At 35.2% G+C, this 14854-nt stretch overlaps 1 long non-coding RNA gene and 2 pseudogenes across 2 annotated transcripts; 2 read left to right on the forward strand and 1 right to left on the reverse strand.

Moving 5' to 3' along the window:
• The first annotated feature begins 1151 nt into the window (after positions 1-1151).
• Positions 1152-4696, forward strand: LOC147474442 (uncharacterized). The gene is made up of 3 exons (XR_015209133.1): positions 1152-1334; positions 2175-2357; positions 4615-4696. It is a non-coding gene; the product is annotated as an uncharacterized LOC147474442 (long non-coding RNA).
• A 4538-nt stretch (positions 4697-9234) lies between these two features.
• Positions 9235-9932, forward strand: LOC147474443 (putative methyltransferase At1g29790 pseudogene; annotated as a pseudogene).
• An 854-nt stretch (positions 9933-10786) lies between these two features.
• Positions 10787-14334, reverse strand: LOC147474444 (10 kDa chaperonin, mitochondrial pseudogene; annotated as a pseudogene). The gene is made up of 4 exons (XR_015208386.1): positions 13749-14334; positions 13064-13105; positions 12589-12926; positions 10787-11043 (listed from the first exon to the last, which is right to left on the reverse strand). The product of XR_015208386.1 is annotated as a 10 kDa chaperonin, mitochondrial pseudogene (transcript).
• Between the last annotated feature and the right edge of the window lie 520 nt (positions 14335-14854).

A 14854-nucleotide genomic window follows, 5' to 3' on the forward strand; every position in this document is an offset into this window, starting at 1 on the left:
CATCTTTATTAGTATGTATCATGATATAGGTCGTTTGTTGTCATAACAATTAGCATATAAGCTGCAATTAGTGTATAAGCATGATTCCAGTGGTTTTGAGTTTACCACCAAACTAGTTAGATTAATGCTAATGCCAAACTAATTATTGTGTGGCTCATTTTGTAATATTTTGTATGTTATGCAGCTTAATGTCAGACGGATGATACAATTTATGCATACTTTGTTGTCTGCTCTTGGCGATGTTAATTACACAATAGGAAGTTCCATGATAGCCCCATGGGTAAAACATTTAATTTAAGATTTATTAGAGCTCTTTATAATTTCCATTTGTTTTTGAACTTTCCCGAGTATTGAGATCATATAAAGTTAAAGTCAATGAAATTGGTCCACCAGTCGAAATTGCCCAAAGGATCACATTTGAAGAGAAAGTAACTGAATGAAATAAGTTTCACCTACAAGAGTTGGTGGATAAGAAGTAAGAACCACCCAGATCTGAAAGCAACGTGGCATGACTAGTGAAATTATAGCCAGTGGCATTATGTCCACTGACTATAACAAGTCATGCCACGGTGCTTTCAGGTCTCGGTCGTTCTTACTTCTTGTCCACCAACTCTTGTAGGTGAAACTTATTTCGTTCAGTTACTCTCTCTTCAAATGTGATTCTTTGGGCAATTTCGACTGGCCGACCAATTTCATTCACTTTAACCTTACATGATCTTAATACTTAGGAAAGTTCTTAAACAAATGGAAATTATAAAGAGCTCTCTTTATAATTGGATATCTAGTGAGATAGGTGGTTAAGCAGTGTTTCTCTTCTTTTAGCAAGCCTAAACATTTATGATATGGAATTGAAAGGATGTCGAGCCAAAAGTTACAGATCGATCTTATTGTAAATGGAACTTAGGTGATACCAGAAATCATACAAGAGGTGATTGAGCTTGCAGGGTTCGATGCAACTTCCTTAGGCCACCTGCTGCAAATGAAGAAGACCACCTATATGGCAGGGTTCGGTGTTAATACAAACTATATGGCATAATGCTTAGCTATCGTCGAGATTGCTATACAAGGAATTATATTGTCTGCAGGAGATCTTAATTGTAGCCAGTGGCATTATTGTTGAGGATTCGATATTTGTTCTCCCTCCTTTCTCTTCTCATGTGGTCGGTACAAGTTTCATGGTTCCTTGCTGGAGATTGTGAGATTTGATTGAATTAGGCTTGAATGTTGATAGAATATTGTCCATTCATTCAAATCTAGATCGATGGAAATCGCAGAGCTTTGAATGGATCCATATATAAGATTTTCGATTCTCAAAAGAGTTCAATTTGCTCAAGGTAACAACTTTATATACCGATTTATTGAAATTGGGTTTTTAGCTTATGGGGTTGGTTACACTTCGAATTATCAGATCAAAGAAGTATCTTTTATGGTTATTAGTTGTTTGATTTGAAAACAAATTTAGATTTGTGTTTGATCTGTTTAATTTTTGTGACGTTACATGATTTTTTAGAATTAGATGAATGTTACTTCTTTTCATGAGTTATTCGAAATTTGCTAGTGTTACTCAATGTGTGATGCATGTTGGATATTCTAGATTAGATAAATTGTTGTAAATATTCTACTATAATTTATCATGTTGGGTTCAGTGATGAGTTTTGGGGATTTAATTGTGTTCAAGATAATTACTTGATTTGCTTTGCTTTGTATGACATTCTGAGTTTTGTATGAAGTTTATTTCATTTAATGTCTTTTATACCAACTTCAATTTGAGAAGTGTTCACTTTTAATGGTGATAGAATAAGAGAAAAAAAATGAATGGTATAAAGGGGTCTTTTGGTTTACACCTTTGTTGTTCCCGTGTTATTGGTAAGAGTCAAATGGAATCTCACCATTCACATAAACTTAGGATCATCATGTAAGATACCATGTCAGGTGCATTCTTCTGGAGTAATAAATCGATGTTGATGCAAGGATAAATCTGTTTGAGGTATTGGATAAAATTCTTCTACTTAGTTTCAATTTAACCTTCCTAAAAGTTAAGTGAGATTAGAATTATATTAGTATTATCTTGTCAAAAAGAGGAAAAGACAAAAAAATATATTAGGACTAACTTGAAAGCAACTCAGATAACCTGTGATGTAATGGTGTTATTTTCCTTTTTGTCAATGTTGTAGTGCAACATAAGGGTTCTTGGAGGGCTTGTTTCGGCTCATATTCTTGCAACTGATTCTAGAAATAAGTTAGCTCCAGGAGCATACGATAACTAATTACTAAATTTGGCGGAAGATCTAGGGCAACGATTCTTACATGCATTTGATACCCCCACTGGATTACCTTATGCATGGATCAATCTAAAGGTACCATCCAAAAACATGCTTCATAGAGGTCATTTTACCTTTTAAGTTTTAAGAGACATCATCTTTTTAAGGTACCTGCAGTAATCTTGACATAATGTGCCAGTGCCTTTGCTCTACCTTTAGTGTGCATGAACTTGGTGGCTCTCTCTTTTTTTTTTTAGAAAAAATTGTTTTGAAAGTTTGCTTTCATGGTTAATGTAAATCTGATTCTAAATGGGGTTACTAATATAAACATTTACAATTATACCTGATAAACTGTATTTCTAGTTTTCTATCGAGGTGAAGGTTTTTTTATATAAGTAGATTCCAACAGTGAAAATGGAGATGCACATCGTTTTGGTAATTAAGCTTAGGGGTAAACTAAGTTGGAAGTTAGAAATTAAAAGAATACAACTACATATATGGGGTAACTTTCTTTATAGAATGACACTATCATTGACTAGCTGAAGTATTAGAGATAATATTGAGATCATTGGTGAAAAGATTAGAAATGATTGAAATAAGGGAACCATATGTATATCTTTATTAAGGATACATGGGCAATCAGCTGATGTGTTATGGGTAGGTATTGCAAATACTAATTGCAGCACTAGTGAGGAGGAGGATACAGATGCTAGATAGACAGGTCAACTTAAATTACCGACATCAGATGTTATGGGCCTCAAATAGTTGTTGTAAGGAAGTAGTGCTGATGGGTATAATTACTTCACCGCTGCTAATAATCCAAGTATTTTCCGAGTAGGGTAGCGACAAATTGATGTGAGAAAGTAGTCATGTTTGTTTATGCAAACTGTGTAAAAGGAAAGGAATCTTTTAAAATGATATTAATAATAATAGACAAAGTCAAAGTAATCTTTCCTTGTTTAACTGTTTTCTTTTTAACTCCATACTTTTCAATTCCACTGTTGGATTCCATAGGGAAACCACTCTTTTCCTCATAAACAAACAAGAGAAAACTATGGAAAAGGTGAACCACTTCCTTCTTTTCCATTCCTTTCCTTGCCTTTTCACCGTTTAGTTAGCATTTTATGAAAGTTTTCTTCTAAACAAGAAATGTCAGGAGCATGGTCTTTTAAGGCCTCACCACATTTTAATCCTTGTGCTTGCAAATATGGCTTTTCCTTTCTTTTTTGTTTTTTTCCTGTTCCTTGGTCATTGTTGAAGTTTTAAAATACAAAATCCTTTTTATCTGCTGCTAGGTTATTAGTCTTAGAAGATAAAGTGGCTTCTCTTATAAAAAGCATTTTCCTAGTTTCCAATTCACCCTTAAAAGCCTTCTATCTTACCCTCGATCCTCGTTTAGTCTTCCATCCTCTCCCGAGAAAGTAAGAAACCTGATTTTAGGTTATTATATGGTAATCTATAATTAACAATAAAAATTCAAATATGTTGAAATTAGTTTAGCACTCTTCCATGTTTGTATATATATATATATAGCGATGGGCAATATGTGAGGGATTTATTATACCCAAAATATGAACATAACACTTGAAAAGTAGTAATTCTAAAAATTGGATGGACTTGGCTGGGTGGTGTGCTTCGCGCTTTGCTGCTGCTACCGCTTCTTTGGGTGTTGCTAGTGCGCCGCCGCTGCGTCCCCTCTTGCTTTGTGTTGTTATTGTTGCCTTTACGCCGCTGTGTGCCTGCTTGCCTGCTTGCTGCTGCCGCTGGTGTGAGAATTAAGAGTATTGAGAGTTACATGGTTTTGAAGTGAGTTATAAACCACGACTTGATGCTTGGGAAAAACCACGATTTAAACCAGCAATTGTCGCATGGGGCCTTGGGCATTTAAGGCAAACTACTCATGAGCATGGTTTGGGTTTAGGGCAGACAAGGGTATGGTGTTATTAGAATTGGGCATGATCTGCTAAAAGTCTGCACATGTTTAGTTGTTGCTTGAATATAGTCAGAAGTGACATCTCATTCTATTCATGTTTTTGAATCTCTAGATAAGTATGCAGTTGATCATGTTGTGTAGTATGTTCATACTATGTAAATCGAGATTATTCCTAAAGGTTATCACTTAGAACTTATATAATTTGGTATTGAGATGATGTAAATGGCATAAATTTGGTATTGAGGTAATAGGCACAAATTGTCTATTGTTATTGGATGGTTTCAAGTTTAGTTGTTTCATTGACGATACTTAGTGTAGTGGGTGTTTGTGGTTGGCTATGTTTACGGATTTCAAGCTTTGGTTTTACTTGATTTTGGTTTTGTTAGATATTGTTCTTCTAATCCTTTATTTTTTGGTCAGGATGCTAAAGGAGATAATGTGTATCTAAGCTTTTGGAAGGGATACGTGTTACTGATTGTCAATGTTGCTTCTCAAGGTATTTCATATTCTTATTTATTTATGTATTAAGAAATTTAAAAGTGTACAACTTGATTCTACCAATACTTTGGATGACATCTGTGAAAGTTCTATATTTTAAAATCGAGTTGTGTTTGTAAATTCAGACTTTTGGTGACACACATCTACTAAGGAAGTCCCGATAGATCTAGTGGCTACAATGTGTTGATTGGGTTTGGTTAGTTGCACAAGGTATATATTTCTTATTGCAAAATTTAGGTTCAGTTCGGGGCTTACCACTCCAATCTGTAGATTAGTTTGTCATTGAATGTTCACTACTGAAAATGTTTTTATTGTAATTTGGAGGGTTCTTCTATTCTTCAAGGCAACATGCCAATTAATTGAAATGGTTCAAGTGCAGTAGTTCTCTCATCTATACTAGGTCTAATTCTTCGCTTATAATTTGTTTGTTACGTGGATGCATGCAGTGGGTATTATCATCAAAGGAAATGAACTTCCCATACCCACTTGGATTGACTCTACTACACATGGTGTTTTCATCTGTATTGTGTTTTTTGTTAACTAAAGTTTTCAAGGTACATTTATTTATATATTGTATTTACATACTAGTTTTTGTTTATAGGATTCTGCTTAACTTAATTGTGTTATTACAGATTATGAAGGTTGAAGAGGGAATGACTTTAGATATGTAAGCATCAAACAAATCCTTTTTCATTATTACAGTTGTTTAGAAATGTTTGTTCCATGTTAGAATGTAGTTTAAGATAATAAGCACTGGAAATCGGTCGGGATTAATTGCATATAATGGACCGATTATATAGAATAAGATTTTTGTTATCCGATAATTGATATGAAAGGGTAGTTTCATGAATTGAATTCTAATTTTGGTGTTCGGGATACACTACTTGAGTTATCCCAATTGGTGCAATGTTTGTGATGACGCTTCGGTCGGGGAACACTTGCATATATGTATATTTCATTTGCATTCGCACAAATGTTGAAAGTTATCGCGATGCTTTCTCCAAACTCAACTACCCCTCAGATAGCTATGTGCCTATATCTGTAATGTAACGATGTCAATTGCAAGTATGTGTAGAACTTTCTTTCATAAGTTTGATTTCCAGCTCTTATGTGAAAAGCTGCCTCCATGACAAAATATTGTTTTCTCGCGATTGCTTTCTATGCCTCTTTATCCCATGGATATTTCTAGAGCTGCCAAAATGAATGCGAATGGGCCATGGAGTTTTCAACCTCTTTGTCGACCCTCAATTCCTTCGTGACTTTTTGCCTTGAATCTATCGGTGTTCCTTGTCATCTCACACACAAGTGCATTGACTAATCATGTCGCGGGGAGTTGTCAAGGAAGGATTGGGTGGTCTTGTTTCGCGACGACACAAAGCTAACTGTTATAAACCTATTTGGTTATGGAATTTGTAAGTAACTGCAAAAACCCTTTTTAATATTGTGGGGATACTAGTATAATATAATGGAGTTAAAACTTCAGTTTCTTTTAGGTAACAATTACTACTCATTTTTAGGGCTGCTTGACACAAGGGTGATTTTGTGTCATAACACAAATTCTGAAGTTAATCATCTTTTGGGATGTGCTTGTGACCTTAAAATTCACCCTGATGTTCAATTAAGCTTAGTTTTAGTCTGGCATACCTGGATCTAAGTTTGAGTTGCACTCGAGTATGTGATAAGCTTGGCATTTAATAAAAAGAAAAGCAAGTGTTCTTGTAATGAATTGTTATTTTTTTCTTAGGTTTTTTATGGTGTCTTATTGTAGTATTTTAGTTGTCATTGCGGATAAGAAGCCATTGAACTTCAAACTCTTGAACTTGTTGGTTAAACCATTGATGGAGATGAGCATGGACACTTCGTACTTTGCAGCAATTTGTGTTCGGCGACACATACATCAAACCAGAACTCAATTTTGTGAGGTACTTTCCAGCTTAAATAAAACAACTTCCTTGTACTAGTTTTTTTTACTAATGCACATACATCTTGCAGTGACGAGTTCTTGGCCTTCTATGAAGACATTATTTCTTTTTCGGGGATATGGTCCATGATATTTCCATGCTCGATTTCCATCATGTTGTCATGACACCAGCGGTCTTATTGATGTCGCAGTATCCGATGCATTGTCTAATAACACGTGGGAATGACATTGCCATTGGATCTTTCTTGTGCTCCATGGTTCTACTGTGTCGCTAGATAGTTGCGAAGTTTCTGCCGAAGTTGTCATATTTCTTGAATCCTACTAATGTCAACATTGGAGGCAGAACCCAGATCACTTCAACATTCCCAAATATGATCTAACCCAAGTCAATGAATTTCTCCTTGCATTGAAAAAAAAATATTACTTGGAGTTCACTTTGCTGCACATTTTAACAACTTATTGAACCGGGCTTCTTTATGCTCAACAGACCTTTTCCGTCCCCCCACCTCTATGGGCAGTTTTATAGATGATTTAAAAAAGTGACTAATTCTTATTGTCAAACAATTTTACTATCTTTCATAACTCAAGGTGCTTAAGCTGTGGATGAGGTTACTTGGTTTCATCTTTCCGAGGTGTCGGGCTTTTGCTTGAAGTGCGATTACATTATTACCTCTAATACTAGCTCACTATACAAGTATACAAATATATTTTCTTTCTTTTTTTTTTGGTGGTTGTCTCAAGCTTTTTTCACACTGTAACTTCTATTTTTCTGAGGGTAAAAAACGGATGTATTATTCCATTGTCTGAACTATGTGCTTAATGTATTCATTACCTGCAGGGTTGGCATGCTTATTGTCTCATCTAAAGCGATAGATGGGGAATGTAGTATGTTACATCTATAATTCAGCATGTAAGTAATAAACCATGCATGTGATATTTGAAGCACCTAACAATTCTTCATGTATAATAGTGTTTCACAAAAACACTTACGTAAAAAGGATAACAAAGTTATAGGGGTGTTTGCTAAAATGCTACCAAATCTTTAAATTATCATTTCACAGATGCTATCTGAAGTTAGTTCTTATTTCTTAAAAGGCTCTTCATATATGGACTACTACTTGTGCATTTTATTACTTACACATGTTTGTTGACGTTTAAATACTTCTTTGAGTACATTGCAAATTAGATATGAATCTTACTGTTAGCATTTTTGCAATTGCAGAGTTCACCACATTGAAGCAGTGGGGTACTAATGTCGATAGATTCGAGGGAGGATTTTTGAGTCCAATGGAAGAATTGAATGCTCAACAACGGTTCAATAGACATTAACATTTTAGGAGTACTAAGTGATGAAAAGGATAATTGTAGTGATGCATTGAACTTCACATCTTTTAAACATATAATGCTTGTAATGATACTTTTGTACTTGGAATGTAAGAAGTATGATTTCTTTTTATTGAACTTGTCAAATTTTTTTGTTGATTAAGATGTGTTTGAATGTTTTATGTCTCTTTAGATATGGTGTTTAATAAATTATAAAATAGGATTTCAGGATAAAATCTAACTAATTTCAAAATCAAGCTTTACATCAGCAATAACTTTCTGCAACACATAAAAGGGTGGCCAAAGGTTGATTCATAGTACCACAGCTGCAACTATTTGCAACGCTTGAAAGCGTTGGTAAAGGCATAAGCATTTGGCACACAATGAAAGTGTTGCAAAAGTAGAGTCTTTGTCTTTTGCAACGGTTAAAGCGTTGCTAATATATTTTATATTAAATAATATTTATTTGGAGGACGGGTGGAAAATCAATTGCTACGCTTATAAGACATTAGCAACGCTACCATGCATAGCAAGTGCTTATGACTTTTGCTACGCTTAAAAGTGTTGCAAATTCTCTTCCGCGTCGCCATCAACAGCAACGTCCCCACGACGCTTTTGAAAGCATTGCAAAAGATCTTTTGCTACGATTTTTCAATTTTCTTATCAATTGTAGTGATTTAAATTGATGTTCAATTCATTAGTTTTTTATCTTCCAAAATCGTACAAAAGTTAAAAGAAAATATAATTCATATTCAAAAATATTAGAGTTAGAGTCTTGAAATTGTGCGGATCAATGGGGTTGGGTCAACGGCTTTTGATACGGTGTGGGTCGAGCAGCTTGACGGGTCGAGTTTGAGCATATAACCTACACCCATAGCCCGCCCCGTAAGAAACGATGGCGGGCGATGTGGGTTTGGGCTGCGGCTGAAAACCGAGTCCCCTACCGGGTGATGGGTCAATGGTTTTTTATTACACTCCTAACTGTGGGCGTTGAAAATCTATAATTAGGTAGTTCAATGCAAACACACGGTTGTGAAAGAGGATAGGGAGTTAAAACAGTTATCAAGTGACTTGGTTTAGGGGATCCCGACTCTTATAAAATCCAAAATCACGAGTACAAATCAATTCGCACAATTGTTCGTACAAAGCAAGCATGGGCTGCAAACCATCTCGAGATTTGCACTAAGAAACTAGTTTGGGCTGCAATAGTAATCGGTCTTGTACAAGTTCTTTAATCCTTAGAGAAATTGATTTATCTCAAAAGAAACTAGCCCAGATGGAAAAGGAAGTTCTTGGGTATGAAGACAGATTGTGTTGGTTGTTTTGATTTGGTTAATGGAGCTGAAAAGTATAGATTTGTTAAGGCTAAAAGTAAGAATGATTTTCTTGTCCATGATGATCGATATGGATTTGGGGAGTGGGGGAATTAGAATAGGACTAGATATTGGTGGTGGGTCTGGGTCCTTTGCGGCGATGATGCATGGCAGAGAAAAATGTGACTGTTGTAACATCGACATTGAATGTTGATGCCCCTTTTAATGAGTTCATTGCTGCAAGGGGGCTATTTCCTATGTTCTTTAGTTTAGATTAGAGGTTCCCCTTTTACGACAATGTGTTTGATCTAGTTCATCCTGTCGATAGTTTAGGAGAAGGGGGCCATCAAGAGAAAATGGAGTTTTTGATGTTTGATATTGATCGGGTTTTAAGAGCCGGAGGCTTGTTTTGGTTGGATAACTTTCATTGTGTAGACGAGGAGAAGAAGATGAGTCTAACACGGGTAATTGGGCGATTTGGATATAAGAAGTTGAAATGGGTGGTAGGAGAAAAAATTGTTTCTTCTGGAAAGTCTCAGGTTTACTTGTCTGCTGTTCTTCAGAAGCCTGTAAGAGTACAATCGCACTAAGTTTGCTCTGACTGGTTTTAGGTATGGATGCTATTGTATTTTATATCTCTTCTCACACAATATGTGTGAATTATTTGCCTTAACATCTGCATGAATTTTGTATGTTGAATAAGTGAAGTGCAAGTTGTTTCCTTGCCATATTGCGAATTGGCAGTGGAGGGAGATTTTGTAATTTATTGTTGTTAAACTACAAGAAACATGGTCTTTGGCAACAAAAATAAATGTCGCTAAAAATTGCAGGAACGTTGCTAATTGGATTTGGCGATGCTTTTTGGAGTGTCGTGTCATCGTCGCTAATGATATAGTCGGCAAAGATATATAGCGACGATTTTTTATCGTTGCCAAATATGAGATCTTCACCGACGATTTTCATTAATCCCTTACTTCATTGTCGACGATCTTCATTGTCACCAAAACTTCATTTTCGTCGCTAATTCATTTTCCTGTTTTAGATAGAATAACGTCACAAAATATATGCTTTTTGCAATGTCTTCAAAATCGTCACCATTAATCCCTTACTAACGACGTTTCTATTGTTGGCAAAGCTCTAAAATATTTGAAAATTTTAACATCATTAGCGATGTTATAATCATCGCTACAGGTACAATTTTTTTTTTTAAAATTTGTGTTATTAGCAATATTTTTATTGTCGTTAAAGATAAAAGTAATTTGAATTCTATCGTCGATAAAGAAAAAAAAAAATTTTTTTTTGAAATTTTGGTGTTATAAGCAACATTCTGATTGTCGCTGGAAGCAAAAAAAAAAATCTAATTGTTGTATTCATTTCCGACGTTACATGCGCTTCAGAGGACTATTTTTATCACTAATATCGTTGCTAATTGTGCACCACTTGTACAAATTATTTTCACTTGTCCCCACTCTTTCCTATTTAAAAAATAAGCCTAAATTAAAGAAAACAATTATAACATCAATTATTTTATAATATATAATAAACAACAATTTTTAATAAATAAAAATGAGCCAATTCACTCATTTAGAAACTAATTCTAAACTCATCTTATAAAAGTAACATAAACCATTCAAAACATCCCTCAAGTAGCTTGCAAATGAAATATCTTCATTAAAAAACAAAAAAGTGACAAAATAGTATATAGATTCATCTGACGCCTCTTCTGCAATTCCAAACCGCCATTTCTTCACAAAAAAATAATACCAAAGCACTCCTCTTTTGACGTATGATTATCTACACACAAAAATGTTATCTATTAGACCACAAAAAAAAAATGATAAACCAAAAATATAATAGTTTCATCACGCCAAAATTAAAATCCAATGAACTATTAATAATTACGTTAAGTTTAAGATGTATCCAAAGAAGTGGTGCTTGAAACATGGGCCAATCACTATTTCAAGAACTTTCAGCTATGCCTTATTCGGATATAAGACGATGATATGTATCACCAACAGTCCAACAACCCCAACAATGGCTCAACCTTCTTGTGTACCTACAAGCTACACTACAAGAAATCTGCTCCAAATACATATATAACCAACAATCTGGTACCCAATAAAACGACCACCTATATGGTGAGGGTCTGGGTCATGACTACTCCCACATCGACTAACCATAGTTCGAACTCCCTCAGCTTGTATAGGTACAACTGTGGAAAGGCCAGAGAGAATATCAGATAGCATGGGAACCATCTCCTTCTATGATGAAGGGCAGTACACACTAAAACAATCAATATTATCTAATCCTCACTACACACCAGTGCACACATAGAGTCAAATAACTATTTTAAAAGTACTAAGTGCTATTTAGAGAGTAAAGACCTTAGCAAAAAAAATAAAAATAAAAAAATATATATATAGCAGACTGGATGCAGAACAACTTGGACAGCAACAAATTCAGATGACTAAGGAACAACTAAGGTTAGCAACAAATGGGTCTAGTACGATAATTTAACTGTCGCAAAGTTTTTTAACTATCAAAATTAATAATGTTTAACTTTTAGATAGAAGCATTAGGCACAATTATTGCCTCATATCGCTTAATGTTAGCTGGCACAGTGACATAATGCCCGCATATACCAAAACAACTTCCTACTTAGAAGTTCAAAGGAATGTGTTATTGCTCATGCATGTCTTGTCACAGACTAACTGAATCAGTCATAATGAAGAGCCAAAAAACAAAACCGTCTGGAGGAGAAAACAGAACAGAGCATATATTTCCATTGTTTATTTTTTATTCTTTTCATGTGTTGATTCAGTTGGTTTGTTAAAAAACTGCTAGCGGAAATCTGGTTTGGGGGTGTTGCAGAACATTATTCATCTGATCTTCAAGGCATTTTGTCATGAGAATTAGAATTATTTTCTCAGGTGGTCCTTCTGATGCAAGTTTAACACCTTCTGGGAGACCACTTACATGGGGGGAATGGTTAGTAGGTCTGGCCAAGTAAACTTTTGTTGTGGAAATTGTGATTGCTAAGACATGTATATATATATATATATATAGAGGTGAGAAAGTCTATTGTTAAGTATGATTTATGGCTCAATATTTTCCACGCCATAACCCAACCTTTGTTCAGTAGTCACTACACGTAAGTACAAACTATAACAATCAATATCTAATCCTCATAGGCTAATATAACAAAAAATTGGCTTTGTCACAGCTATACCAATAAGGTATGTGTATTCTCTTGCATGACACATAACGCAACAATGATCATAAAACCCAATAAAACAACACCAACACAGATCATAAAACATTTAAGTTCATAAATCATACCACATTTAAGGAGTACCACCAAGCTTCTCCATGAGATAGTCCAACTGGCGTTGCTATTGTTAAAATTGTGACTTGTGTGCTGCTTGTGTTTCTTCAGCCGTTACCTTCCATGCTCGCAACTCTTCAAGCTAAGACTCTGCCTCGTCTGCCCTTGACTGATCCACATCTGGATGCCCATATCCAGCCACACGTTTACGGGGTGGGGGTGCCTCGCCATGTCAGCAAGACCCCGTTTATAACCAAGTCTTACACCCAAGACTTTTATCAAAGATCTCTTCTTCAGTCAAACAATTAGAACCTTCCAGTGTAGGTTGATTTTGGAGTTCTATCATTCTCTCCTAAAAAGAAAACAAATAGATATAAATATCTCACAAAACTACAATTTAGCTAACTTAAAAAGTAAGTATGAGTCAATTACATAATTATTTTCTGTTTCAGGAGAAACTTAGCCTTTTTTAACTTAAATGATTCTTACGATATAGTGCGATTATCCCAGCCTCTTGTCGGGATCATCAGGCTGTGTCATTTTAAAAGACAGACAAAATCCCAAACTTAGTACTAGAATAAGACATAAAAAATATTTCTAATATCTAAAATTAATCATTTAATTGTACCATGTCAGCATGGATCCGTAGAAAAGATTTTGAACCAGCACAGTGGTTGACGACGAGGCATGAGCGGCTATATTGGTTATGCATATCGAATAGTAATAATTTTAAACAAAAGATTTATGTTTATAGACCCATATATATAATAAGCTTTTCAGTCCTAAACCTTGTAAGTTTTGTCAAATAGGAAACCAAGTAGAATTAGAACCAATAATACAAGAAGTTTTCTTCCAAATCAGTAGTAACTTCTAATTTCAAATTGATTAGCTAAGAAGAAGATATCACTGTTGGTACACGTACACTCTTTAATGCGTCGATTTCTCGTCCCCATTATTTACAATTACTCAAAGTCGCTCAATTTTTCACTATAGCATAAATATGAAATTAAGAAAATATCTAGAGGTTGAACGAATGGGGTTATATGGGTGGTTGAATTAATTAATTGGGTGTGATTGAATTTCTTCCGCACCAGATTTACAACTAATAAATCTAACCTTCATTCACGAAAGAAAGAGAGAAATTGTAGAGAGAAGAAGGATAGAAAGGACGTACCTTGTCGATTTGATTTCGCGAGAGGGGAGAGACGGCTTACTTAAAGAAAATATTTCATCACATTGAATCAGAAATGAACATATAGAAGATCTAATTCGACAAGCGTTTCTTCATGAATTGCATTCAGAGTTTAACAATCACTTAAACCAGCCCTATCCCATACTAACATTGCCAGAATAACAAAATATCCTTCTCAGCCGACAAACTGCATATCAATCATGCAGTGTTCCCAATATGTCGCCATCTCGGAAGAGATATACTCTTTGTCACCAAGCTTTACTTCCATTCCTCCATAATCAGGTAAAAGGACAGTGTCTCCTTCCTTCACGCTAACAGGAATGATATTTCCATCCCTGGAAGGGGCTCCTGGACCAACAGAAACAACTTTTCCAGGGTTCAGCTTGGTGGTTTTTTCAGGAAGTAAGATTCCAGAACTAGTCTTTGATGGAGGAATGATTTTCTCAACCAAAACACGGTTCAAAGAAGGGATCAAATGCTTTGCCATGCTTAACAACAACTTCTCTCTTCTAACAAGATATGAAAAAGATGGCGAGAGATTGAGAAAAGTGGGCAAACTTTCGTGAGAGGGGAGAGACGGCTTACTTCTTCCAAAGTAATAACTAGGTTTTCTTTTTCTGTTCCATCTTATTTTTTCTATTTCTGTTTCTAAATTTCGCGAAAACATGAGCGCTAATTTTAGGCGGGATACAGAAATATTTTTGGAACCAAATCATTTTGGTAACTTAGGTAAGGATGAATTCTAAGCCCACCAGAATTATTTGGCGATGATGATAGCGTGATTAGTGTCCCCAATCATTTTTTGGTTTTACCATTTTAAACAACATTATTACCGTCGAAAAAAAAAATGTTGACAAAAATAATTACTAGGGACGATTACCAATAACGTCGGAGATAAGTCATTGTTAACCACGCTAAAATCGTCGTTAGTGCTCAACCATTTTTGCCAACGCTCTTTTCATCAAGAAAAAAACTTATTTAATTTTATTAAGCCATTTGGCAACGTAAAACTCGTCGCCAAGGCTCTCTTTTTAGAGTAAACCAAACTGCAATTGACGAAGTTGAGAAACGTCGCTAAAGCTGATAAT

Source organism: Coptis chinensis, chromosome 9 (assembly GCF_015680905.1).
Source record: "Coptis chinensis isolate HL-2020 chromosome 9, ASM1568090v1, whole genome shotgun sequence".
NCBI classification, from domain to species: Eukaryota; Viridiplantae; Streptophyta; class Magnoliopsida; order Ranunculales; family Ranunculaceae; genus Coptis; species Coptis chinensis.